Genomic DNA, 27,088 nt, shown 5'->3' on the forward strand with positions numbered 1-27,088 from the left:
CATCGAGGACAAAACACAGGAGTGGGATGCGGCGGGGAGGCCAGGCAGAGGGACAGCCTGACAGCAGAGGCTGATTCTAACAGGGATTTTAACAAAGTTATCAGTTTTGTGTTTAAACCACTAAAGACGTGATACTGACAACAGCACAAATAAATTGGATGTCTGTTACACAAACACTCCTGAAAATTTTATATTTGCATGGCAACCGGTTTATTATATTTACATGAACATCTGCTGCAGGTTCACTAAAATCTTTAAAACAGATGGACACGAAGAAAGAGCTAGTAATTAACAAAGCTATATGTTGATTAAATCAGCGTGTGGTTAATTTTAATGATTACTGATCTTTATTGGGGTCCATAACACTTCTCAAAATCAAATCCACTTTAGCGGACGTGTTGATTAGCCGCAGAGCCACCACCAGTGGCTCCACCACACCAGTGCCACTTGCCCACGTGCCACAGCGCCGTGACCGCCATCAGCTGGGTGAGGGTCTGATCCTGCTTCCAGTGAAATTAACTGGAGCAAGTAATTGTGGGTCTGCAGCCAGGAAGGGCTGTTGTGAGCATCCGCTGTGGCCTGGGCATAAAACTTTCCAGGATTAATTCCTTTCCAAGTAGAGCACCCTTTCAGAAAACCACAAACCGATCTCCATTAAGACATTTTGGCAATGAGGAGTCGGCCATCAGCTCTGGCAGGATGCTCCAGTTACCAAATTACCCTCGCCATACATATAATGTGCGTTTATCTCAGCCTCCAGCTTTACATCTCCTTACATCCCCATCCACTAAACTGAAAAGCTTTCTGTTATCAAACTTCTGCTCCCTGTGTTCATACTCACAGGCTGGGATCAACTCATGCCTTGCCCATCTCATGACTGAATTCAGCAGACTGACTCCTTCGAGCCCGTCGGTGCCTGGCTTCTTCTCCTGGCCCTCACCCTGCCGCTCCCCACCGCCTTGCATGACCCCTCTGGGTGGTCCCTCTCCCCACGCACATCCACCACAGCTCAGCGGAGGGTTTCCACAGCAGCCGGACCCGAGCAGCCTGCACCTTCCCCGACTGCCCGTCCCTGCGGGCGCAGAGGGTGCCGGCCGAGCCCTCGGCAGAGGTGACGGCCGCCTGATGGTCCGGCACGCGTGACGCTCCGGCAGCATCCCAGTTCCTCCCCAGATGTCACGCTGCTGTCGAAGTAAATGCCACACAGACGGCTGGTGTATCGACACTCTCCTCATCTACCACATTTGTCATCTCATTAAAAAAAACAGTCAGTCTTATCTACTGGTCCTATTTTCCATACCAGCAAGTTGATTGACACTAATTAGAATACATTCTAATTAATTATTCATTAATCAAGTCTCACATCAGCTATTCTGTTATTGTGCCTGGGGTCAGTGATGTGCTAACATCCGCGTCGTACGGATCAGTCCTCCAGTACTGGCACAAATTTGCGTTCCTCCACCTCCTGCCCGCGCGGAGCCTGGCCCGCGCTGCCCAGTCCCCCGGTGCTCGGAGCCCGCGCTGGCAGCTTGGGCTGGCAGGGACGCGGGCTGCAGCCTGAACCATCGCTTTTCCACTTTTTTCTGGCCAGTTCTACTGGTGAGGAAAAAACAAGGAGATGTTAATTTTAGAACTTTGAATTTGTATGATTCAAAACTAATACACAGACAAGGAGTACCAGTATACCTTCACGGCACCCACCAGGGAAAAAGTGGCCACAGTTCAATGGTCTGAAGCAAAGCACCACCCAGGTATTTAGGCTACTGCTTAAATACCACTGCAACCACGAAAACTGACTGCATTAGTGCCAGCTGCTTGTGGAAGAGGAGAGAATATGACTACCTGGGTGGACTACGTCTGAGAAAAAAGACGTGGTTCAGCTACGCTGAATTATCTTACCTGTAAAAATTAAGGAATTAATGAGCACAAGCAACACAATTTCTGGTGATGTCCAGAAAAATATGGCAATTCAGCAGTACAAATCAGCTGGCCAGTACAAGGTACCAACACTGACTCAGAGCTACCAGTCAAGCCACCCTACTTCTTCCCTAAAAACACACGTAGGGGGCAGGAGAGCTTCATCCATCTTCTTGTCACTTATTTTAGGTGAACAAGGGTAAAAATTATTTCCGGAGGAAAAAAAAAATTAAATTTAACAGGGAACCTAGACCAGGATTTGCAAAAAAAAAAAACCAAAACCCAACTTCTCTTCATACTATCTATGAAGCTATCTATGATTTCAAATGAACAAACTGCAAAAAGGGAAGGCCAGTATCATAGGGTTAATTGATATCTAGGCAATTATAATTTTTCTACAGAAAACAAAACAGAATGCCACTCCCACGCTGTCTGGATCTTCTCCAGGGCAGCAATCTGCTTTACTCCAGCAAATTTGCCGGAGGTCTGTTCAGCAAGTCACATTCACAGGACACCACACGAGCACAAGCTTCTTTTAATAAATGATGGAAGAGTGGTGAACAGCCATATAAGCATTTTGGGATAAAGCATAAAAGAAAATTCTCTTGAGGCAATTTCTGCCACACAATGTCTCCAGATAGCATTGTAGGGCTTTCTGCACATCCCAGAGAAGAGATGTGGAATAAAACTGGCCCATCCCTGGGGAAAAAAAATTGTATTAAAAATATGCAGACTGATTCTCTGTTTTGCAAGTCAAAAATAAATCAAATGGGAGTAAATTTTTGATTGGCTCCTTTGTTGCCAACATAAACAACTACCCCAGATCAGGATAACAGGAAGGCAAACCCACTGGCCTGCAGGTACAGCATGACATATTGCAACAGTGACAATACAGATTTCCATTACGGTATGAGAAGCACAGTATATTGCACTACTGGCTGCTGGGGATTGGTGGAGAATTGCTATCATCCCTTTGCATCAGCAGGGCCAGGGAAGTCATCGATTCAGAGGCAAGGGGTCCATCTTGGAATCCACGCGGGATGCGGCCAGGCCCTTGGTCCACAAGGCTAAGGAACGACCAGGACCTGTGTCAACCAACCGTTGAGTTACTCACCACTGTTTTAGTAGAGCTGGAAAAATACGTGAAATAATCCAAACAAAATCAATGTTTGTACTGTAGATGTTTTAAAGTTTGATACACTCGAAGTAGAATGGCTTAAACAGACTTGCAAATCCAGCCTGGTGTTACACTAATTACTCTAAACGAATTCACCAAACTGTGCAAACTGCTGAGTCTGTACTATAAAAACCTTCCGTAAATACCAGGCCCTGGGATCCAAAACACTTCAGCGCATCCTTGGAAGACAGGATTGTCATCGCAACTCTCAACTCACTGGCAGTTTATAAGTAAAGAAACATTACCGATATAAAATCACTGTTGGTATAACCACTGAGGGCTTGAGGCTGTACCACTGCCCTTACTGAGAGTAGTCCTGGATTAATCTAATCATGTACTTATTTATAAAGCATTGTTCTTTCTGCAAATGTTTAAACAACAAATTTTAATACTTCAAAAAAAGCCTGTGCACCACACCACTTCTGTGCATTTCACTGTAGCAATGCCCTGTGATATTGTGTATGAAGCTTGCTCCTGCAAAAGTCTGTGGGAACACAATAGGATTTTACAGAACATTAAAAAGCACAGTTTTATCAATGAGGAAACACACAAAAATGGCCTAATCTCTAAGCAAATAGACAACTCTGATTAAAAGAAAAAGGACTAAAAAAACCCTCTAAAATGCTAAACTTAGCCACCACAGATAAGAAATACTGCCATATGCTGCCACATAGCTTCACTCTCATTCAGCAATCACAGGGATCAACGAAACATTGTCAGGAATTATTTCAGTTAGCATGGATGATACTGCAGAGATTAGATTAATTAAACCGATAAATCCCAAGCACGAATCAAAAGCATCCAATACAGAGAAAGAAAGCCGAGTGAAAGATGGGAAGTGCTGCCAAGAAGATTTGCAAAGGTCCCACCAGTCCAGTGTGGCTGGCAAGCCTTGAATGCTAAAATAAAGAAATAAGCAGAAGGAAACAGAGAAAGTGCCAGGTAACTGCGGACATGGGGTCTGACCCGGCCGCGAGGCTCGCACTGAACCACCGGTGCCGTCCGCCCAAAAGTGGGGCTCACGCAGCCCATCCGGGCCAGGTCTTACCAAAAGATGGCAATGCAAAAGAGCTGCCAGAAAGGAAGAGGTCAGTAATTCCAACCACGGATTTCAGAGAAAAGCCTTTACAATATACCTTAAAAATATACTCTACACAAATGTACTTTAAAACTTAGAGGGAGAATGTGTATTATAATTCCTTTTACACAGCATCCTCCTTCCCACTCAAAAGGAAGCATATTAATGACAATCACAAGTGACACTACTGTGGAAAATTAGCAAACCAGCAAGAAAGATAAATAATATCAGTATCATCAGAGGAAATACAAATGTAGGCAGAAACAACCAATAAACCTCCAGAATAAACCTGTAGAACTCATTGCCAATGGATATTACTGAGAGTGAACATTTAATAGAATTCAGAAAAACATAGATTTGTACATAGGTGCTGAGATGAAACACTTATTTCAGCTGGGAAGAAGCTATAAACCCTTCTGCATTAGCACAGAAATACACTATGGATTTTTCCTATGGACAAAGGTTTCCACAATGATCCATTTCTGTGTTTCTTCTGTGCCTTCTGAAGCATCTGAACCTGGTAAATTATAGAAGAAAGAATAACAAAATGGATGGATTGTCAGTCTGACCTCATATATCGGTCCCTAAATTTTTGAGTAATAAGATGAGACTTAACTGGCGAAAAATGAAAACTATTAAGCAAGGGGGAAAAGCACATATTGAATAGGAAATGGAAACCTAGAAAGGCAGTAAAAGCTAGAGACCTTGGGGCTGGATTGGACAGTAAATTAGAAATGAAAATGCAATAGAATTTGGCAGCAAAAAAAGGTCAATGCAATTTGGAACTGTATGTGCCAAGACTTTCCGTCACAGAGCAGGGAGGATAGAGCCTATTACCAGTTTTCTAGATTTAAGCAGCTTGAATAAGTTTCAAATACATAGCCAAACATTTGGATGCTTAACTAAATCAAGCCTCAAAACCCTTTTGGATTTTCGCTTTGATTTCTAACATCTTTATGTTTGGCCTCTTTTCTGAGAATTCAGTCTGTTGTAAAAATGAATCTTTCAAGATAAGCATCTGCAGTTGCCAAGAGACTATTGTGTTAAGCCCAAGGATGATTTAACATCCTTGCAAACTGGGATTTTGGAATTAGAAAAAATTGCTTTGCTCTTAGTAGTAGACACATTTCAGATGCCTGAGAACGTGGCCGCTGCTTCTCAGAACTTCTGATTTAGTTACTCCCCCCCAAACCACAGCTATTTTACTTAAACAACACTTTCTTCTGAGGCCCATTACCCCGGCCACTGGATAACACACACCAATAAATAAAGAGAAGTCTCTAAACGAGACACAAAATAGTCCTTTCATTTCCAAATGCCCTGCAGCGACCTTCCCATTGCCAGAGCTCCATTTACTGCCATTTACTGATCTGTAACGCAATGAAAAGCACGACGAAAGAACGAGATTTCCTGCACAGTTTTTCCTCTGAAACTCAAGGATCTGACAAACTGAGTGGGGACTAAGCTTCAGAGCCATCAGCTGCCTCTAAATATGTCTTACTAATATTTAATGCCGTAAGTATTTAAATATTATGGTGCAGTGAATAGTAAGAATTATTTTGTCTTTGAACATGTAGTGGCTGCACTCCTTTTATAACCAAAATTACATCTTTCAGCTGTTCATTACTGTTTGATGTAACTAAATCTTCCATGTCAAGGAAGTTAAAATCACTTCAGCCTCGACATTCACTAGTAATTTTCTCTGAGGAAGGCAGAAATTTATTTGGCTTGACCTAATGATTGAACTAAGTAGGTTTTCTTCAAGCCGTCTGCCAAGCTAGACATATTTACTTTGTGTCCTCTAAAGTTGCATTAGAAATGCTCCTTGTAAGTACAAACAGCTCAGGAAGCTTTTAAATGACTGTGCATTGTTGAGATAAATCCAGTGCTAAAACCTGGGTATTTTTTTGAGAGCAGTCTTGAACAGGGAGGGAGGGACTTCCCATTATTTCCCTTGAAGGCTACAGAAACACATTTTTCCAGGCATTTCACTTAAAAGCTAAGAAGCAAGTGCAGTCATTTAGAAAACGTAATCATCAGTAAACAGCATATTTCCTAACAGGATGGAGAAAACATTAAAAGTAAAATTTATCAAAAAGATCATTCATGAAATTTCAGGTTAGACAGGGACAGTAAATGTAATACGCAGTTCGAAATAGGGAGCCCTGAGAAAGCCCGGGCAGGTCGGCGGAGCGAAGGCATGCGATGCTGGGGCGCGTGCCCTGCTTCTCCTCTCCTCGCCGCATCGGCCGCCGAAGCTGGCGGTGCTCACTGCCAGAATCGCCAGCAGCGGGTCTCTCCCCGCGTTTCCCACAGCCTGTCTGCACCAACTTGGTTTCACCACTTTGTGCTGCGTCAGACCGGGGGGGGTTGCAGGAACCTGGCTCTGAGGTGAGGTCTCTGTCCTGCCCAGTGTCACCCAAGACCAGTGTCAGCACCAGCCCCCAGTTATCTCACTGCTGCTCCGAAATAAAGCAGCGCTGCGCTATGCAAACTGATGCAAGAGAGTTCAAGACAGGAACGGGTTTGCCAGGAGAGGCTTGGGCAGGATGGAGAGCTGGAACTGCCCTAAAAATAGGTGGGGTGGGCACTACAGCTTCTCGTGCGTGGCAAGCTTGTGAAAGCTGCAGGAATGGTGTGGGGTTTCCCCTGATGACCCGGCAGGCTTTGGGCGTGTGAAATTCACCATTTCCAAAGTCCCTTTAAGCCTCCACGGTCTGACTCCACAGCTGCAGTTCTTGCTCTCTTTCATCCACTTTGTAAGAAACTCACAATTATTTCTTGCTGGTCGAACTCTTTTAATTTTTCTGTTGTTCCTTTTGACCTAAAGTGCAGGTTAACTGAGATCGAAATTATGTCTGTTGGATACAGCAAAGCACGTAGCAAGTAACCTTAAAAAATGGGAGATTTTTTAAAGATCAAAAAGGCTTGATGTTGCTAGTTATCCTCAGTCTTTAATTCTTGGTCATTACACCAATAAATTATAGGTTCAGATGAATGTACTCTTCTCTGGGATCTTGGAAGATAGCAGCAAAAACCTGAGAAATGTTTTATGCTGCTCAGTACAATAATAAATGGAAATTCGTATTTGGCATCAGACTACCGGAGAAGAAAACGATGCCGAAGGAACTCTTGCTCAGAATTGCCCCAAAGTGTTCGCCTTCACTCCATGCCAGCCACAGAGACAGCTAATGATGATGCTAGAACAGTTTGCTGACTATTACAGAACTACCTGCAGTACCTTGAATTGTCCCAAATGGCAACGGTTGTGCTACAATATGGACAGAAAGGTCAGAAATAATGGAACTTTGCCACTAAGCTGTTCGCAATAACGCATAGCAAACTCAGGGGCAGCTCCCTCTGCTTCACTGGGAAAACAAAGCTTTGCTTCTTTCCCTGACTCTGCACCTTTGATGACTACAGAGGTTCCTGCTCTCTGCATTGCACGCGGGTGAGTCTAATTACTGGTAGTTGCAAAATTTATATGAGAAGTCTGCCCATTAAATATTCCACATAAGTCACAATATTGAGCTTTTAGTGGAAAGCAGAATGAAGATGCATTACAATGAGGACATCAATCTAAAAACCAAAAATTAAATTAAAAAAAAATATCATCATTCAGTAGGAAGGATTGGCTAGAATGCATTACAAGTTAATTTTTAAAACAACTGCAGTGAAATAATGCTGGTTGCTATTCAGAGGCAGGCAGGAAACTGAAAACTAAGGTTTGTACCTGAACTCATCTCATACCCATGAAATGGCTATTCATTATAGCATCAAACAAATGGGAATTTGTCAGGCCTTCAGGTGGTGTAAAGTAAGAGCACTTCCATTTGTTTCAGCGTAATGATACCTGTTTACACCAACAGAGAAAACGTGGCTTGAAGTCCTCCTCCTTGTATTCAATCTTCTGGCCTTTGCCAAGCTATCAAAAGAACTTTGTACAAAAAATTACTCCTGCTAATTTTATCAGGCTGCCTTCAGAGGCTGGGAGAACTGAGCCTGATTTTTATCTTGGCTAAGTTGGTATAAAATCGGAGGCACACGCTGCTCTGGTGGCAATACCCTGAACTTCTGCAGAGCAGCGGAGATAATCCTCTGACAGCCCTCCAGGGTTTCTTTTCTAGTTGAGAGCCCACATTCAAATACCGATGAAGGGCAAGTGCTGCCTGGCTCCCTCCACGCTGAAAATCCACCTAGTTCTGGTGGATCTAGCCCTGCTTACTATTCCTGGACCCTAAAATAATAGCTTTTTCTCTGCAAAACTTCACACTGGGGATCAATCTGTAAATTGCAGACATAATCAAACATATACCCTTTAGATAAACCTTCAAATAAGACTTTCTAAATCCCACATTTATGACAGAGGGAACTTGGTCCTTTTTTTGCGTTTTAAACTCAGATCCACCAGTCATCCATTTATTCATCCCATTATTTCTTCCATGTAAGCCCCTGAGCAGTCATGTAGCTCTTTAAAAATAATTTTAATCACACTATTCTAATGCTTGAGCACAATTATTTCAGAATCAAATAAACCAGGAAATCAGTGGGTGAAAGAAAATGGTCTGCGCGTACCTGGGTGGTAAGCGGTGACAGCCACCGAGGAAACACCAGCCGGGGGACGGAGCAGCAAAAGCAGGAGTGCAGGGCAGGGGAGGGCAGGGGAGGGAAGGGGAAGGCAAGGCAGGGCAGGGGAGGGCAGGGGAGGGCAGGGGGAGCCGGCTGCAGGCAGCAGAACTGAGTGCTGAACGCCTCGATGCTTCTTCTCGAGGGGTCGTAGATATCTCGCTTACCACGGCGTTTCAACGCGCTGCCGCAGGTCACGTTCTCTTTGCTCCGCTTGAGCCTTACCTGCGTCTTGCCTCGGTGCCACCTCCCCGGGCAGGAGCCGGTGGTGAGTTCTCCCGCGGTGCCCATGAAAGGCAGAGCAGCCTTGCCAAGCCTTCGGTGAGGGAGCGGGGCCTTGGGCAGCATGGGACAGCTCACAGGCTACAGGGATTAACTCCTGTTTACTGTAATGAGAAATTAGATATCTACGTGCTTCTAAATTACTTGCCCAATATTATGCAAGCAGTCTACAGTAGAGCAAGACATTGAGCACAGACAGGATAAGAAGTAGGCTGGTGACTGACTCGCCTGCGACTGCTCTGCTGCTGCTTCGTCTAGCTGATGATCAAGCACACAATAGACGGTTTGTAAGAATATCTTTACATCAGGCTGGAAGACCTCCATAATGCAGCAGCAGTGATACAGTGGATGATGGCATCAGTAGGAGCAAAAAGAGTGACAATATGAAACTGGAAAGCCAGCGAGCAGTGGGCATGCAACTGGGATTTTAGAAGAGTGATTAATTGGAATTTATATTAGTTAGGGGAATCACAAACCTACTTAAAACATGCTTATCATACACAAACGTGAAGTGCCATCTACTCCATGGGTACACACCGGGGCTCATAGCAGTGCCACAGAGAAACAATTCTCCCATACTGGAGCATGCCCATCTGCTCTGGTATGGAAATCTCATTGAAACACATGCTCTGGAAATACAGCATATGGTTACCTTCAGTCAAAAAACAGCGATGCTGTAGAGCAAGCAGGAGCTCCATCCATAGCCATTATAATATATTCAGAGACAAATCCAGTATGGTCCCCATCTCCATTCATTCAGTCAGAGGTTTCTGGAAGAGAAAAGCTGCAAGGTCTCTGCAGCGTGTGATGGAGCGCCCACCAACACTCACACAACGAACAAGCCACGCTGCACTTGCTGAAGATCAGCCCCAGAGTCTGTGCAAAGGCTGTGGAGGGGCAGCGATCTTTACAATGCTAACACCTGCCTGGGGCAGCACGGGAGGAAAGCAAGTTGCAAACTGCTTCAGACCTAGTTCTGGCTGGTTTGAGTACTTGCTCCGCCTGAGATATGTGTTTCAGTTTCACAGGCATCACCGTCATCAGAAGTTCAAGACGTATTTACATCCTTTTTGTACAAGGTATGTTGAGCCTTGTTTTGGTGCTGGGGCTCCTGCATTTGCCTGAATCCGGAGGCCGGCTGGGGCTTTGGTCTGGGAGGATGCTGCTCTGGAGCAGCTTCACAGCATTTATTTCTACGGCAGTCCGGACAGGCCCCATCCGCACTACCCAGTGAGGGCAGGTCCAGCTGGCTGGGCAGGGGATGCTGTGCCCCGCATCACCCCCACCGCCCCACACTGCCGCAGCGGGAGTGGGGACAGGGACCTGCGAGGGGGCTGCAAGCCACTGACATCGATCGAGAGCAAGAGCATCCAGGGAAAACCATTTAAAAGAATTTTATCATCTGTATATGAATATACTCTTACCCCAGGATATACCATTCTCTGCTTCTGTTAAGGCTCAGCTTCTTCGAACGCTGGCTTCAGCTTCAGAGCCTTTCCCCTTTTGCTGCTGGAATAAGAAGGGCTTTTTAAGGGGGTGGTAGCAATTTTTTCACAGTTGCTTTCCATGCCAGGGTTGCTTTGCTAAATATCAACTATGCGTTGCTACAGTAGTGACTGCTCTTAGCTTCTGTTCTTTGCTACTTTTATTTTCCAGCCATGCCCATCACATCCGCGTGATCACATTCAAGCGGTTCTTAAGATACATGACACATATCATTTTCTCTCCAAGAGTCCTGATGGCTTTGCAAGTTAATTAAAATAGAACTTCAAAGGCTTTTTGTAATAGATTATAATATATTTGGTTTCATGACATCTGTTAAAATTTACAAGTAAGGATGTCATTTTTGGTGAAAAACATGTTCTTCTACACCCAGCCCATTTATTTGTGTATTTATTTAGTGACAGAGCATCTCATTTATAAGAAACATGCAAAAGCAATCATTAATCATACTTTTGTCATAAAGCAGCTTCCCCAGCAGTTAACTAAAAATCCACAGACAAGCTGCTCGAATGAGGGTGTTCTGAGGACAGTCAACAAAACCTCGCCAAGAAAGCTGACAGAGTCACCTCTTTTTTTCAAAGTCTAGCAGAGATTTGGTAAAGGAAAACAAAGACTTGGCAAATTAGACACTGGAGTTATTTGGAAAGTATACAGCACTATGGATGAGGAAGAAAAGTAAATCAAAAGCAGTTAGTGCGATCAGGATTTTCAGTGTATATCAGAACCATTTCAGGATAAATTAAAAAGTGTTTTTATATCACTTACACAGCTCATAGGCTGTATCATAGCAGCAGTTTGAAGCATTCCTGCTCAAGTGGGAAACAAGTGATCTCAGCCACGGACAGCCCCATTTGACAATGTTTCCACACTCGAGGCTATGCTTATTTTAGTAGGCAGGTATTGTCCAACCCCTCCTGCCTGCCGATGCCTCTGCCCAGAGCCCCGCGCATGCCCAGGGTATGGTGATGCCCTGGGTGGATTCGCCCAGGACACTGCCATGACGGTGCCATTTGTGCACAGTGGAGGGTCACCATTTTGTTAAGTTTCCCCTCGTTTCTCCCTGCCATGCCTAGCTCACATCAGGAGACCTCCACTAACAACATCAGCCCTTGACATGAGGTGACTGACCTTGTGTTTGCTTGGGGATTTGCATTGCGTACCTCCCACCGCCGCCAAAACACCACAATGAGGGAAAAGGAGAAGGAAAACTTCTGGAGAAAAGGCAGAAAGTTGTGCTGAACGATAAAGTTTGATCTCACTCCGAGAAACATAGACAAAGATCCAGCTGATCTCCGTGGCGGACAATTTGGCTGAATACCCACACATCACGAGCGTAAGGACCCATCCGTGAAGCTGGGTCAGACTCACATCCCCGGTTAGCCTAAGTGCTGTTTTTGTAACTTCACAGAGCATCCTCAAAATCATCCCTCCATGTGGCATGCGCTTTGGCTCTGGCTCCCTGCTAAGCATCCATCCTGCCCATCCCTGCCTGATGCACGTGCTCCCCGAGGCACACGAAGCGAAGTCCACCTTCAACTCTCCGTCACAGCTCCTGCTGGAGTGCTCTTCCCCACGTCATGGGTGAGGAGGCAGCAGGTGAGGGAAGCACACACCATCCTTCAGGAGGGCACAGGACCATGCTGGGGTACGCTGGCTTCCAGGCTGCTCCAGGCTGGGCAGCGTGAGGGCAGCACAGCACTCCTGCCTGCCCCCAGCCCTGCCTGCAGCCGCAGGGTTGCCTCCTGCAATAGTCCCGCAGAAACACAAGCCAAATATCGCGTCACAAAAGCTCTGATGGAGGGGATTAAATCACTCTTTAATGTCAAGTGGTGAGATTGTACGGATGCTGGTTTTGGCAGCTATCATGGGCCATAGTCTCTCCTTCACAAGGTCCCACCACGTTTGAAGCAGCCCACAGCCGCAGCAGTGGAGGACATGGTACCAGCACAAGCAGAAATTTCACTCAGGCTGAACATCTTATGGCTGTTTGTGCTGTTTTTGCAGACAGTCTTTGCACTCTGTTACCAGAATAGCTGCAGAAAAGGTTTCATGCTTTTGTACATAATTCCTTTTAAAGAAATGTGTTCTGCCTTGTTCTATGCTATAACCACAGTTTTAAAATGCTGGCATAATCATTGAAAGCACAACATGTCTGTCCATTTGATTTCCAATTTGCCTTAATGATCATTCCTAGACACTCAAAAGGACTCTGGACAGGGATCAGTCTATGCAAATAAGTTGTGAGCAATCTGTACAGGAGTTAAATTCAGTACGTCAAAATGCTAGACTCCTCTCTCTGTGGATATCAGCATTTTAAAGAACAACATCACCTTATTCTGTTGGTGAAAACCTCTCTGTGCTGCATTACGCCCGCGGGCACCCCCAGCTCCCGCAGCGAGGGCCAGGTCCAGCATGGGTGCTGATGGGCACGGAGGTGGTGGGGGGGGCTGCTCTCTGCCAGGGTCTGCTGGGACCGACCATGCTCCTGCAGCTGTTTGCTTTTGGTTGTACTCTTTATGTTCTGGGATGACCTGTTTGCACACTCACCCTGCTCCTCGCAGGACGCTGTTCCTCCTGTGGCCGCCTCCAGAGAGTGCACTGCCCTGCTTCTCGCCTGGGCTGAGAATTAACGTGTTTTGGCATTGCCACTCACGGTGACATGGCTGGCCACTTTGACATATAGGCATGAAGGTCATTATATGTGCAAGTGATTAATGGACTAATGTCTTTCCTGAGTTCTTCTCTACGCTTTAATGAATATACTCGGTATTCAGCATGAACCTAGAGTGTATGCAGCTCAGCTGATAAAACCCATCTTGCAAAAATCAATAGAAGATGAAAAGACCCATGTCCATTACCTGAAGGGTTAGATGCAGTGCATCATCTTCACAACAACATAGCAGTACTAGTCTGTAAAGTACTGTCTTATATCTGCAGGTTGCTGTTTATTAAACAGTAATAAACAATGAAAAACAGCTTTGTGTCTGCACTGTGCTGCAGCAAACTAGAAATTTTCCTTCTCAGTCATCTATTTAAAGGTAAAAGAACTCAACTAATCCAAAATCCTCCATTATTGTGATCTTTTTCTTAAACATTACCTCTGCATTTGGAGAATATAGACTTTGAAACACAAAACCTGACTGACTTAGAGAGATTTGCAGACAGCTGAGTGTCCAGGAAACAGAACAAAGGCTGGGTGGCAGTTCCACAAGATCATTCTTCTAAAATGTGTGGTCAACAAACAGGACTGCTCCCAATGCCCTTAGGATTTTGAGTGGACACCCCAGAGTGAGGGGGAGCAAACCAAACCTTAGTTGTGGATGGTTGTCTCAGGTGAGGAGCCTTTATCACTAGGTATGGACTTCTTGGTAAGTGCAGAGGAAGAATGCAGAGCAGGTTGAAAATAAACATTATTCCCTGGTGGGTTTTGAGACAAACTCTGTAGCAGGATTACCAAAGTAGCTGGTGTGAGAGGACAACAGCAAAGTCACCTGCGAGAGTCCCGGGCTGCGGCGAGGCCTCGGTGGGGTTAGTCAGACCTTAACCAAGGCTGTCCAGGGCGTGGGTGGAGGGAGAGGAGCTCCAGCCACCTTCCTGCCCCAGGTCGAACACCGCCTTCAGCCACGGAATACAGTTCACATTGTGTGCAGCCGTAATTGTCACTTCTTTTCATAAAAAGCTAAAAATATTAGCCGTGTTACAAGTGAACCTCAGAAAAGTAGTAAAGATTCATGCTAGTGCTGTAAAAATGCCCTCTAGCTCCCATTTCAAAAGGCTGTCTTCAACCTCTCACACTTTGGTTTCTGAACTTTTGTGCTTTTTAATTACGTAGCAGTGAGAAAACAGCAAAGGCCATCTGAAAAAACAAGGTTTAAAACTGAAAATAGGTTAGATCACTGCTATTCTGAAGTACAAATATAGACAGTACCAGATTGCCTAGGCTACCTACACCACCTCCATGCATCACAAAGCTCAGATGGCCTCAAACTAGCCCAATCTAGTTGAAAAACATTATAAAATCATAATTTTACTTTGCTATTTTTTGCTAAACTGGCTGGGATATTCACAGCCTCAAATACTTTGAGCTCATTGTAGATAAGGGACTTTTTGCATTATGACATGGGTTGATTTGATACGTAACTTTCCTTGACTATCTTTCCACGCTCTGCACAATGCTGCAAATGCAAGATATGCCAAGTAGCACACAGCTATAGCAATTTTTTGGAACCTCTCTAGAGTACTACTGTGAAGTGAATTGCGACATCTTTTGAAGTAAAACCCTCTTGCAGAAATAAAGCAGACTCCTAAAGAAGAAGGACGGTGGCATTACATTAGTTCAGTGTGGCACAATATTCTTTCCTAGAAAATGGCATTTAGCAAACCTTGTATTTGCTTTATCCTATTAGAGAAGACAGAAATCCAATAACATTCACAGATTTTCATAATCTGTTGCGAAGTGCATATATCTATGTGATATCAGCATGGGTTAGAAACAAATATCTCAATATCCGGAAGTGTGTTGGAAATGAAAACTGCTGAATGTGAAAGAAGATCACTGTCAAACTACAACAATAAGATAGGTCTTGATTCATCATGATCTCAAACTTGTCAATATCTTCATGTAAATGAGTGAGTATCCCACCTCTATGTCTTTATTAACCATTAGTACAAGGATGACCAAACAAGACATCTTTTGTGTAATTCTTACAAAACTCACTCCTGCTTGACTCTTCCACATGACCCACTAGGTACAAAGGCCAGAGATACAACCATGGTCATTGCTCACTCCATCCACCATCAGCAACCTGCTTCAGTCTCATGTACATTGCATTCTTCCTACAGCACATAAATTAAAACATTCCATGACCTTCACTTGTTGCATGTATCCAGCGTAAGGAATTAAGAATTGGGGCTCCATCTTTTGAGAAGGTCTTTGCTACTTCCTCCCTCATCTGCAATGCTCAGAACCCGCAACCTTCCCTTATGGGACTCCTTATATGCTTTCTCAAAGCACCTCTTCAACAATCAAACATACTATTAGAAGAACGACAATCTCCTAATGCAAATTGACAGGGCAAAGAACCTTTCTTAGGTAGTGCTCCAAGAGTGCCAAAATCACAATAGCCTTGCAGCATCACCCAAATGTAGGTTGTTTTTCAGTTTGCCCCTAATACATTCAATCCGAAGTAAAATTGTTGTGAATTAAGGGCTTTCATTCAGTCTTCTTGTAAAATTAGCTTTTATCACACCTACCAAAGATGGTTCATGTATTCATAAATGTGGAAACGTATCATTAGGATGAGATGCCTTGGTGAAAAGTCAGTCATTAAATGCAGGTAGTAGCTCTACTGAACCACAAAAGCCATGGTGCAAGGCTTGCCAGGACATTCTTACCTTCACCTTCTTCCTTCAGCAAAGTGCCTCTGGGGGCGGGGGGGAGCCACTCACATGCCACGATGTTTTCCGGAATCAAATCACCACTTCTGCAGTCTAGGGCAAAATATATCTGAATCAAAGGGCATCTGTAGCAATAATATCAAATATGACAAGGCAAGTATGAACTGGGTCTAACAGCTAAAGACTTTTTGACTTTTTAAGATGTTCAATTGAACATTTAAAAGGTTTAGTCTCATATCAGGTCTAGAAAGCACCCTGGGGGCAGGCTTAAGTAACTACGCCATTAGGCAGTGAGCTGCAAATTGCCTATTAAGTCTGACTGAAACTGTAAAATTGCTTTTCACAATGCAAATTAATGTAAATAAGAACAATTGGTTACACATATCACAGACTATCAAATTGACGACAGATGATGCATACTGTTTTTCCCCCTGAATTAGCATTGCTTTAAAGTTAAATTTAGTGCGTGTTTAAGAGGTCTGGATGTTCCTATGATAAATTCTACCAATGCATTATAAACAGCATGCACATCAGGATGTATATCCTCTATTATATGAAATATAAACCTCTTCTTAGGCAAGTCAGTGATACTTTCTTTCAAGCCTAATAGAAATACCACAAAGCAAGCCATTTACTCAGCAACATATTCAGCCATATCTTAACCTCATTCAGAAGAGTGAGATTATGAATCAGTTATAAAGCCATTAGGACGGAAGAAGAAAGGCTGTGCATTTCAAAAGCATAGACAAATGATCAAAGCACTCATGTCGAGCCTTTGGGCTCCAGTCAGTCACTAGTGGAAGCAGCTGTGTGCAGTAGCTAGCACCGTCATCGCCAGGAGCTTTGACTGGGCATCGTATTTTTTAAATTTGTTTCCCAAAGATGCAACACAATGTAAACCAGAAAGTTCCCCTTCTTTGCCTCAACTTTGGTTAAACAGAGTCACCGTACACAGGCACAACCAACTTAACTGCTTGGGAAGAACAAGGTCTATGTCAAGTGACGGACACCTTCAGTGTTGGTAGTCTACTTCTATTCCACAAATTCATCCTTCAGGAAAGTTCCTCACTGACAGTAAGGGGCAGCAGAGCCACTACAGCAGTCAGAGCAGAGTCTTCCTATTTAGTGGTGGTGGGGTGTCCTTATCAGAGATTTTGCTTATCAGTATTAACATATGTTATCTGAATTTTTACATTCCCATTAGCTACAGAAATAACTGTCATAACTTCATTACAGACTCTTGCATAAATCAGATATCCTGATAGCTCCCTGAGGATTACAGCTTACCTTGGTGAGGGATGTAAAGCTGTAAACGAGGCACGGGTAACGACAGCACTTGATAACAGATGCCCATACCCTGACGTGTGAAGGGCAACGTGCCGGCTGCGGTCCCACGACCCCCCACGCTCCCCGTGCTTGGCACAGTCCCATGCCGCAGCCGACGCTGCTCCACGTGTGCGGGCGCGAGGGGACAGCCGAGCCGAGAGGATGGACAAGGGCAGCAGACGGCCGCTGGCAGACCACCCTGGGGTCCCATGGCCGTGCCTTACTCCCTTGGAAAATGGGGCAGAGGCACCTCTTAAAGGAAAGCTGAGACTATCCTTTAGCCACACACTTCCAGGCTTGGGTTCTCAGGAAGAAAACAGCAGATGTCATGAGACCCATGAGGAAAATCAGCAGGGCTGGAAACTCAGCCCACATCTTGCATGGCCACGCACAAGGATGATGAACATCTTGATGCAGTGACTGCTGTAATCTCAAGCTGTGTTCATCCTCTTCCTTCACTGTTGTGCTGCTGTGTTTTCAGCAGCATTTTCTTCTCTTTTTCTATCATTTTAATAGCTGTTTTAAAGAACAGTATTTGGAAAAAGAGTCTGGTACAAGGTGCACAGGTCAAATAAACACCATGTTTGCTTATCTTTCAGGGCATAAATTTCAAGGAAAAAAATAATTAGCCACAAGCTGAGACTGTTTTCTTTCAGCCTTGGGAACGTTTCAGTGGCAGTCAGCTTTCTGTATCTTCCTCTCACTAACATATTGGTAGATATAGATTAATTAGACAAAAAGAACTTACACCAAATTTGAAAACATTGACCTATATTTTAGGTTGGTTGTCTTGGTGTCCTCTGGGGTTTGTTCAGGTCTTGCTGTGTTTGGCTTTGTTGAACGCATTAGAATCCTTTTATATCACATTACGCACTATCTGGGACATAACGTTAAAAGATTTTAATCCCTGGATCAGCCAAGCTGCCCTTCTTTTCCTATAACATTATGGCTTTAATTTATATATTACACATAAAGGCTTCATTTAAATGAACTACAGCTCGCAAGTATTCAACACGAAGATAAATGGCATCAACTACACTGTATTCAGCATTCCCCCTTCAGGGTCAGTCCCCTGGAAACAGCTGGAAGCTCAGTGGCGATGAGCGGCAGGAACCCACACCAAAGGGCAAGGGGGGACCAGAGCCGCTCGGCTGCGAAGCCTCCCCGCAGCCTTTCAGCAGCTTCCAAATGCCAGCATGTCTGCGACCTGTCTCCACCTTGCCTCCAGTAAGTCTTTCTCCTCTCCAGCGTTTTCCATGGTTTGGTGGTTATGGAACTACACCTTCAGCGGCCGTCCCATCGGGCACTGCTCCTGAAGCTCAGGGTTGCTCCACAGTGGGTTAAGAAGTTCTGAACACCAAGTGCTTCCCCCGTGGCCTCCAGCCCCGCGACCGGCAGGGTCTCGGCCGGTGCCCGGTCTCATGGCCCTGCCCGAGCGGCGCTGGCTGGTGGCATCAGCCTGTTCGGGTTCCCCCAGCTCTCGCATGACTCGTGCTGGTACAAACAATGCTCACGTCAGCTTCTGCAGAGGATGGAAAACGGTCTTCTCTCTCCTAGCAGGGTCGTCCCGTCCTCCCCCATGGAAAAATCAATAGTCCAGACTAAAAAATGTCTGGATCCACAGCATTTCCATTGCCCCAGGTCTTAGCTGTGGTCTTCTTTACAGTCAAGCAGTAATTCGATAGAAGCTGTTGTTGTAGTCTGTATCTGAATTTATTTCCTTGATAATAGTGTTCAGCACATGCACCTGGTCTGAAAACCTGTATTACCTGACAGCAAAGTATAAAATGAATTCTGAAAACCACCAAATTTGAATGTTAAAAGGCTGTTTTCTAAGCATCATGGCATCCCCTGTAAATCACTAATGATAAAATACAAGACTTTATGATACTGTTACTAACAGACACAGTTATTTATTAGGATTTTTGAGATGCTGGAAACAGGATCCCTATGCACATAAAAGCATAGTGATTTATTTTAATGCATTTTGTAAGTAAATTCTTAACAGATGGATAGAGCACCAGAAGGGTAACACAAGGGAGTCAGCAGGTGGACAGAGAAGCCAAGAATGGACTGGCACTGATCAGATTATCAAATCCAAATACCTTGAGACAAGCACAAGCTGCCCACAAAATAGGCTGGCGCTGACCAGATAAACAAGCAAAAATAGCATGGCACTGCAGACCTTTCACAGCATCCTTTTCCAGACCCAGGGCTCCTTCCTGGGGGCTAAGGCACTGCCACAGAGACTTCAGACAACCGTTCCCCATGTGCCCAAGGCTGGTGAGGCCGCGCAATGGGAGACAAAGTGCTGTTGATTCCCAGGACTTGTGGCAGGAATTGGCTGCCTCACACGTAGGCAGGAGCACATGCCCAGTCTCTTTGGCACTGGCATGTATACATGTGTTTTGAGAGCTCCCCATTGCTAATGTGTCCTTATAAATGCTCTTGCCAGAGCAAATCAAAATTGAATTATCAGGCTGTCATTCAGTTGTTACAAATAATCCTCATAATTTTGCCCAAATACAAAATGTTTTTTAGAACAATTATAAAGCTAATGACCAGATATGCCTTTGTCTTCTCCTGCTTTCTGATGCTACCTGTCCTGTTTCACCCTTGTGTTGACTTCTCTGAATATTCATGCCTGGCGTGCAGCTCTTACCTAGGTCCAGCTGTCACTCCAGAGGTGGGGTTTCACTGAAGTCCATACCAGCATCACCACGGGAATACTTTCACTTTGGTCTGAAGAGCTGGCCAGGGCTGAGGTCTTGCTATCTCTCCTGGATAGCTGAATGATTTGAAGTATATTGCTGACCCTCAGCCTCCACTCAAAACAACCAACTTCGGCATGTTTAGATAAGGTTATTCCATGTACGCATTACGCCATGATTCGTAACAGGTCTCTTCACCACTTTTATTGCCTTATCATCCCACTTCCCTACTCAAAAAAAATAACTTCCATCTTCGCTGTAACATTATCTTTAAAGAACAAGGGAATACTAACTCTGGCTCCAGACCAGCAGAGCTCTTGCCCACGCACTTAGCTCTTGTCATGGATGCTGGTCCATTGGACTCAGTGAGGGATTCAACGTGCATAAGGCATAGCAACGGCCTTACTGAGAAAGAAAGAGATGGAAAATTCACAGCGTTAAGTGTTCAAAATAAGGAGACTCAAAACCTGCAGAAGAAATCAATCCCTCTGGGTCTCTTTTCTGCTGTAATGATCGTAGGTGTTGATGTAACAATTCCAGAAAAACCCTCTCCATAAAAACTTGTAATATGTACGTCAGTAGTACCTTTTAACAAGACCAGCCTGAGGGACAGTCAATGTGTGCCTTTCCACTTGTTACTTCACATCCTTATATATGTCTCTTGACAGGCCCTTCTACAGCTGAAAAGATTGTTTATGATGTTTTAGATGAAGAGGAACTTTGACTGGTGAAACCAAAATCCTAACCATAACTGAAAGTTTGGTTTCTTTCTCTTATCCTTGAAAATAATCATTTACTCCAAACACATTTCCAGAGCTTATTATATGCATATTAAACATCTGCAAAAAGTCAAGGAGTTATGCTTGTCAACAGAGAGGTAAGAGCCTCACATATTAAAATGTAACTGAAACAGCCTTTTGCTATCTTATAAACATTTCCTGGACTAAATCTTGCCTGGTCCCTTGCTGTTCTGAAAGCAGTTGCACAGCTTAGTAACATCTAGATGGGAATACTGTAATCCCTTGTTTGCAGTTCTGCCAGCATCGCCACTGCAGAAGCTGCATTTTGTGCTCAGCGCTGCAGCTTGAACCATCTAAGAGTGGGTCCATCACAAGGCTCCACCACCAGATCCTCCCCTCACCGCTGCACAACTTTCCTCTCAAGCTTTCCAGACAGAAAGAGGCTTGAGAATAGATTACTGAAGTGAATTTTTAGCTACACACTACACACAAAGATCATTAAGGTCTCATCTTGCAGTCCGGTGACAATCATTACATACAAGTGAAGTCAGCTAAAGACTGAGTGCCTTGTTTCACTAGTGCTTAACTATTGTTCACCATAAATCTCAAACGAGATATTTTGGACAGCGTGTTTTACCCTTCTGTTTTGCAGATTTACTGCTTTCCTGTGGCTCCTTCTCCCAGAGCTTCTTTTCTGTGTTTGCTTTATTTTACTTTTTTAACAGAAAAACTTGCTTCGGCTGTCTGAAATGTAATTTTCAGCCACAGTCTATTTAATACTTTAATGTGATTGTAGCAACATTCTTTGAGTGACAATACAAATAAATAAATCAACACCTCTTTACAGTTGCTGTAGGACAGATTTTTCCCCTTGGCTGAGTTTTCTACACATTCATGTATTGACTTAATTCTCAGTGATCAAAGCACATATTGGCTTCTGGATAGAGCACTGGTATGTGTAAACTGAGATGTGCCTAACAAGCCAAAATATTGCTGGTCAAGATTTCAAAAAATGACTGACTGCTTTGTGTGTTCAGCTTGCAACTTTTTCAGCATGTCATTTCTCAGCATATTATTTAATTTTTTATTTTTTTGGAAATGGAGGCCCTCAAAATAACTATTCCTTTCAAAAATTTTGGCTGCACTCTTTGTGCAAGCAGTGTTTCCACTAAATATGAAACATGAAACACGAGCAAGTGTTACCACCAGCCTTAGCATAAAACAAACGACAATCCCAGATACAGTGACGCTGTAAGAACCAACAGGTCCTTCAGCATCCAGGCCACAAAAAAAGACTCAAGTGCACCTGCACATTCATTGCAAACAACCTCAGCAGTGCTGTTGTGGCAATCATGCTGGCGAAAGGATGCAAAAGGAGGCAAGATTTGCAGGGAGGAATAACGTATTTTAGTAAGTCAATGAATAGCTGACTTCTGGTATAAATGGCAAAAATACACACAACTCCTACCTGAGAACTGAAACAGAAGCTGTAAATGTTATTCATTGTCACCATTTATGGGAAAAATGGAAGTCCTAATGAAGACTTGAAGTCAGTCGCACTCTGCCATTAATATCTATAGGCAAAAGGATGCCTCATGTTACTTTACTGCTGTTTAAGTGCTTTAATAGCACTCAGCTGAAACATTCAATACCTAGTTAATATCCAAACACTGGGTATTTTGCTACCTGAAGTTTTACCAGTGAACTGAGAAACCAAGGCTAAATCTACTGGAAAGCCCAAGGCAAAAGAGAGCACTTTGCTGTCCTTATCCTCAGGGTCATAGCAGGAACAGATCCTAGACCTGTGGGCTTGCCACTGTGGCCATGCTCCAGCTAATGCTCAGCAGCCACATACATACCACACTAAACGATATTATCCAAGCCTGAGTTTATCAACACCAGCTTAACTTCACGCTGAGGATTTGTTCCTGGATTATACCCACCTAAGTAATTAAGATTACGGTCTGGCCAGATAACTCAGATGAGCATGGTGAGAGGAAAATAACTCCTCAGACAATGTGGCCACGCTTCTAATCTCTTGGCCAAGATCTCCAACTTCCTTTCAAATCTGGTGAAAATAAGCACAAGATACAATGTAATTCTGCTAGTGTAAATACATCTGTCATATCGTGTTAAGTAGTATCTTCCTCTTCAAACTTTTTTCTTTGAAAATCCCCAAAAAGTGAGATTCCTGGCAGCTATTGTCACTCTGTTGTAGCCCAGAGAACCCCCCCAGCCCGTGCCCGGCTGAGCACTCGTTAATAAGCCTTTGATGAGTGAGAGGCAGCAACATCTGTGCTGCGCCCGCCCTGGGCGCTGAGCTGCTGTGCCGGCTCCAGCGGGTCGTGCTGGCCAGGGCTCAGCAGCCGCTGCCAAACCGCGCTCCCAACGGCACGTGGCCGCGGCCGAGGGAGAGATGGCCAAGCGCTGGAGCTGCCTGCCACGCTTCTAATTACACAATGAGCTTACATTTGGGTCAAAGAGGCTGACATTTGAAAACTGAAGCTTTTCACAAGAATGACTGCTCGGAGACAGCAAACGAGAGAGAATTGCTGCTGCTTTGCCTCCTGCAGAAGAGGAGGGAGCCCGACGGCGTGGGCACCACCTGGGTCGGGGCAGCCGGCCGAGGGCCCTGTGCTGTCTGTTTCAAGGTGGATCTCTGCAGCCAGGGTGAGTCGCTGAGCAAGAAGGCTACAGAGTCAGTGTCTCTTACTCCTAGTTAATTCATTTTTTATAGACGACGGCAATTGTGTAACTCTGTCACCATGTGATTAGAGTCTTGGTCTGGAATAATGTTCAGAATCAGGATATAAAATTATTTCAAGATGAACAACTGATCCCAGGTTTTCTTCATGCCCAAAGATGCTCTAGCAGAAAGCCTCCTCGTTTTCTTCCCTCCTCTTTCCCCTTTGCAAGGTGTCCAAGGTCTCACTACTCCAGGGCTGAACAGACATGAATCTCACAATCCCAAGCAATGTGAAAGTTCTGGATCTATTCCCAATTTTTCATTTTAAGCCCTGGCTTTAATTTGCCAGCCTAGCATTTCACAGGTGATGGAGTGGATTGCTGTGTTCGAGTCTGCAGGCATCGTGTTCCCAATGCTTGTGTCCCAAGGACAGCGGGAGCAGGGTGACTGTTCGAAAACCCACGCTCGAGATCCAGGGGAAAAGCTGTGACCAAAGACTACAGGCAGAAGCAAGGACAACATGAGCTCTTGCATCCGATTAAATCAAAATCCTTCCCCAGCAACTTGTTGCCTAGGCAAAACAAGGCACTGACCCAGTGTTTTTGACCCTACCCCTTTTTAAGCACCAGAGTAGTTATATTAAGTGTGCACTTAAGTGTTTTGCTGGACCAGCCCTTCCCAGCCTGATCTCTCTGTGGCTGCAGGCATGTGGCCAGGTAAGATGCAGGTAGAACGGCTCCCCCAGTCAGGGCTCGGGAACAGTGACAGACAGAAAATAGCATTCAGCTTGCGTGCAGTGCAGGGGGAAGCTAGATGGCATAACGTGAAAAGTTAATCAGTTGTACTAGATAAGATGCCAGGAGAAAAGTTCATCCTGGCACATGTGCTGGACTTGCAGTGAAGCAGGGAACGCTTGCAGGAGGGCTGGAATATGCATCTTTGAGATGACAAGCCTGTCACTCCTTCCAGCCTTAGAGATGTATCTGCTGGGAATACAGCCAGGGATGCCATTAATGGGTTAAACATATTAATAATGGACACCCTAGGGAACCACCCCCCTACCAAAAAAAAGAAAGAAAACAATAAAATAAAAGAAACCTCTGTAACCACTGTAATGGGCCAAAGTACACCAAAAATCAGCATGAAAGCAATTTCCACATACGTGCTGTCACTGCACTTCCTCTGCGTTTTGCAACAGAGCATTTAAAAGGTCAAATAAAAAGACTTTGTTTGCAATGTAAAAGTCAATGGCTTGAAAACATGTTACACAGTAATCTGCCGGTGCTGAGTGGTGCCTCTTTCGAGCTGCCTTGCCACGCTGATTGCAATGCAATTTACACAGCTGGGCAGGCCCACAGGTGGCCAAAGCATGGCAGGCAGGTGGCTGCCTGTTAGAGAGTGAAGGATTATGCAAAAGACAGGACATTTCCCAGGGAATGAGATTTCATCAGCTATTAACACCAGTGACCACCTAAAGCAGGTGGCCATAAGTGTGGGGGGGCATAAATACAGGTTTCACTGTAATGCAGGACACTCACAGTAACCATCTAATCATGGCAAACAATGACTTGACAACTGCCTTCTGCATAAAGAGAGCCAGAAGCCCCCCTTTTACATCCCAGAACTTTAAAAATCCCTTCGCCTGGTGAAAGCAGAGCATCTTTAAAAAGGCCTTTGCTGGCACATGCTGAATATAACCTGCAGAGAGAGAAGTGCGCAGTCAGGTTTTACTGCTGCTAAACCAGCACCCCAGCAGTATCGTGGGGGAACATCTGGATTAGAAGGCAATCCAGAGTCTTGACTGTCAGGGTCATTTGAATTTCTTTTCCTTATTTCTCTGCATGCCTACCAAGATAGCTCTTAGGCTAGCTACCACGGCATTTTATGCATACCAAGGAAATACTATCCCCACTTAGTTCAGGCTTGCAGCACGCCTGTAATTATGTAGAACAAGAATAGATTGAAGAGAGAACCTAAACTAGCTGGCTAAATTTATATGCAAGCCATCAGTGGCAGATTGCCACTATCTGGCCTCACAGTTGTTCTCCTTTCTTATGCCTTATCACTCCTATCTGATATGGAGCATTTAAACACTACACCAAAATCTAGACTAGATAAATATACCTGCTTGCTTAGTCACCACCAACAAAGATTCCTCAGGTTCCTCAGATAGCAATATCAGACAATATCTTAGCATAATTCACAAACTTATGACAAAGATTTAATATTATATGCGTACAAATGAGTCTAGTAAAATAAAATAAAGGCTAACAAGCCACCTGCTTCACAACGCAAACTTCCGTAAGTGTTATGAAATTTTATGCACTCATAAAATAGTGCAATGGAAAAAACTTCCATTATTTCACTGCAAGGGGCAAAAGCTTTCATGGTACTTGCCAGAACTTGTTCAGAGAAACACAAAAATAAGCACACAGAAACATATCGAGAAGGAGGACAAGGCAGTAAAATTCCCCAGAAAGCAGGCTGATAATTGAGGCTTCCCAGCATGTCTTTGCATGATGGTGCGCTCACACCACAGTTTTTGATTGCAAGATTTCTGGGACACAGACTGTGTCATCCCTCCCTCCTAATAATGATTCGCAGTTTTTACCACCAAATTTACCCTAGCCTGAGCAAGAGTCATGAATCATACCTGTGAGGAGGAAGTAAACAGTAATGCATTTCTTTTGCAGACAGAGAAACTGAAGCCACGCTGGGGCGCAGTGAGGAGGGAAACCCAGTCAATGGTCCACTTCATCCCAGTAATATTTTTGACACAAATATTGACACAACCACAGTCCAGATTACTTGCCTTCTTTTCTATCCACCAGTCTGCACATGGTCAGTTCCTGAAAAAAACAAGAGAATAGCACTGCAAGATACTGAAATATTAGTGCTTTGTCCCCATGGTCTGTGGTGTTTGGAAATTTTCTGTTGAAACTTTTCTGCTCACAACTTCATATATATATGAACAATGGGAAATATGCAAAGTTAGAAAAAATTAGGCTGCAGAAAAATAAAAATTAAACAAAACAATTCAGTAACATCAAAGTACCCTGTTTTGAATCTATACATTCAAGAGAGCACATTAATCTTTCATTTCAACATTATTTTTTAACTTTATTTCACATCTGTCTCAACTACTTCACTCTCATTCTTTGAGAGAAAAAAAAAAAAAAGAAAAAAAAGATTCGCATCTCAGAATTCCTTGCAGAGCAGAAAACAGGGATGAAAATGTTTTTTTTCCTGAAGGAGTGCTAGTCCCCTTGCTGCGCTCCAGCAGTGCCGGCTGCCCTGGCACCTTTGCTGCGTGGCTGCTGGCACCACAAAGCTCTCTTTGGCTTGTCGGTGGTCTGCCCAACCCAAGACATTTCAGACAAGTATTTTGAGTAACATTCTTCAATTAACTTCCCTTTCATCAACACCACAAAACCAAAAATGTGACCCGCTGTTGGTTAGGACTCGGTCCATTTTATAAACTTCTCTGCGTGGCAGAAGAGGAAAAGCTGACTTGCAGGCTGGTCGCTCAGATGTCTGCAATGGGCAATTGCTGCCCAGCAATCATGGAAGCTTCAAACATTAAGGACAGTCCCAGACAGGATGGATTATTAGGTGTGATGCAGGCAAAAATGTTAGGGGATGCAG

The 27,088-nt window shown here is 44.3% G+C and overlaps 2 long non-coding RNA genes across 4 annotated transcripts in view; both read right to left on the bottom strand.

The window, feature by feature from the left end:
- Nucleotides 1-1,417: 1,417 nt before the first annotated feature.
- LOC128147749 (uncharacterized) lies at nucleotides 1,418-20,413 on the bottom strand. Of its 2 annotated transcripts, none has more exons than XR_008237088.1 (5): nucleotides 17,268-20,413; nucleotides 15,978-16,073; nucleotides 10,505-10,589; nucleotides 9,733-9,850; nucleotides 1,418-9,184 (listed from the first exon to the last, which is right to left on the bottom strand). It is a non-coding gene; the product is annotated as an uncharacterized LOC128147749 (long non-coding RNA). The 2 variants fall into 2 exon arrangements; XR_008237089.1 differs by having other exon boundaries at nucleotides 19,969-20,412.
- Nucleotides 20,414-25,734: 5,321 nt separating this feature from the next.
- LOC128147750 (uncharacterized) overlaps nucleotides 25,735-27,088 on the bottom strand; it is a 49,469-nt gene continuing 48,115 nt past the window's right edge. For both annotated transcript variants that reach the window (XR_008237091.1, XR_008237090.1), the window contains exon 5: nucleotides 25,735-26,292. This is a non-coding gene — a long non-coding RNA (uncharacterized LOC128147750). The remainder of the gene's footprint in view (nucleotides 26,293-27,088) is intronic.

This window comes from Harpia harpyja, chromosome 11 (assembly GCF_026419915.1).
Source record: "Harpia harpyja isolate bHarHar1 chromosome 11, bHarHar1 primary haplotype, whole genome shotgun sequence".
NCBI lineage: Eukaryota > Metazoa > Chordata > Aves > Accipitriformes > Accipitridae > Harpia > Harpia harpyja.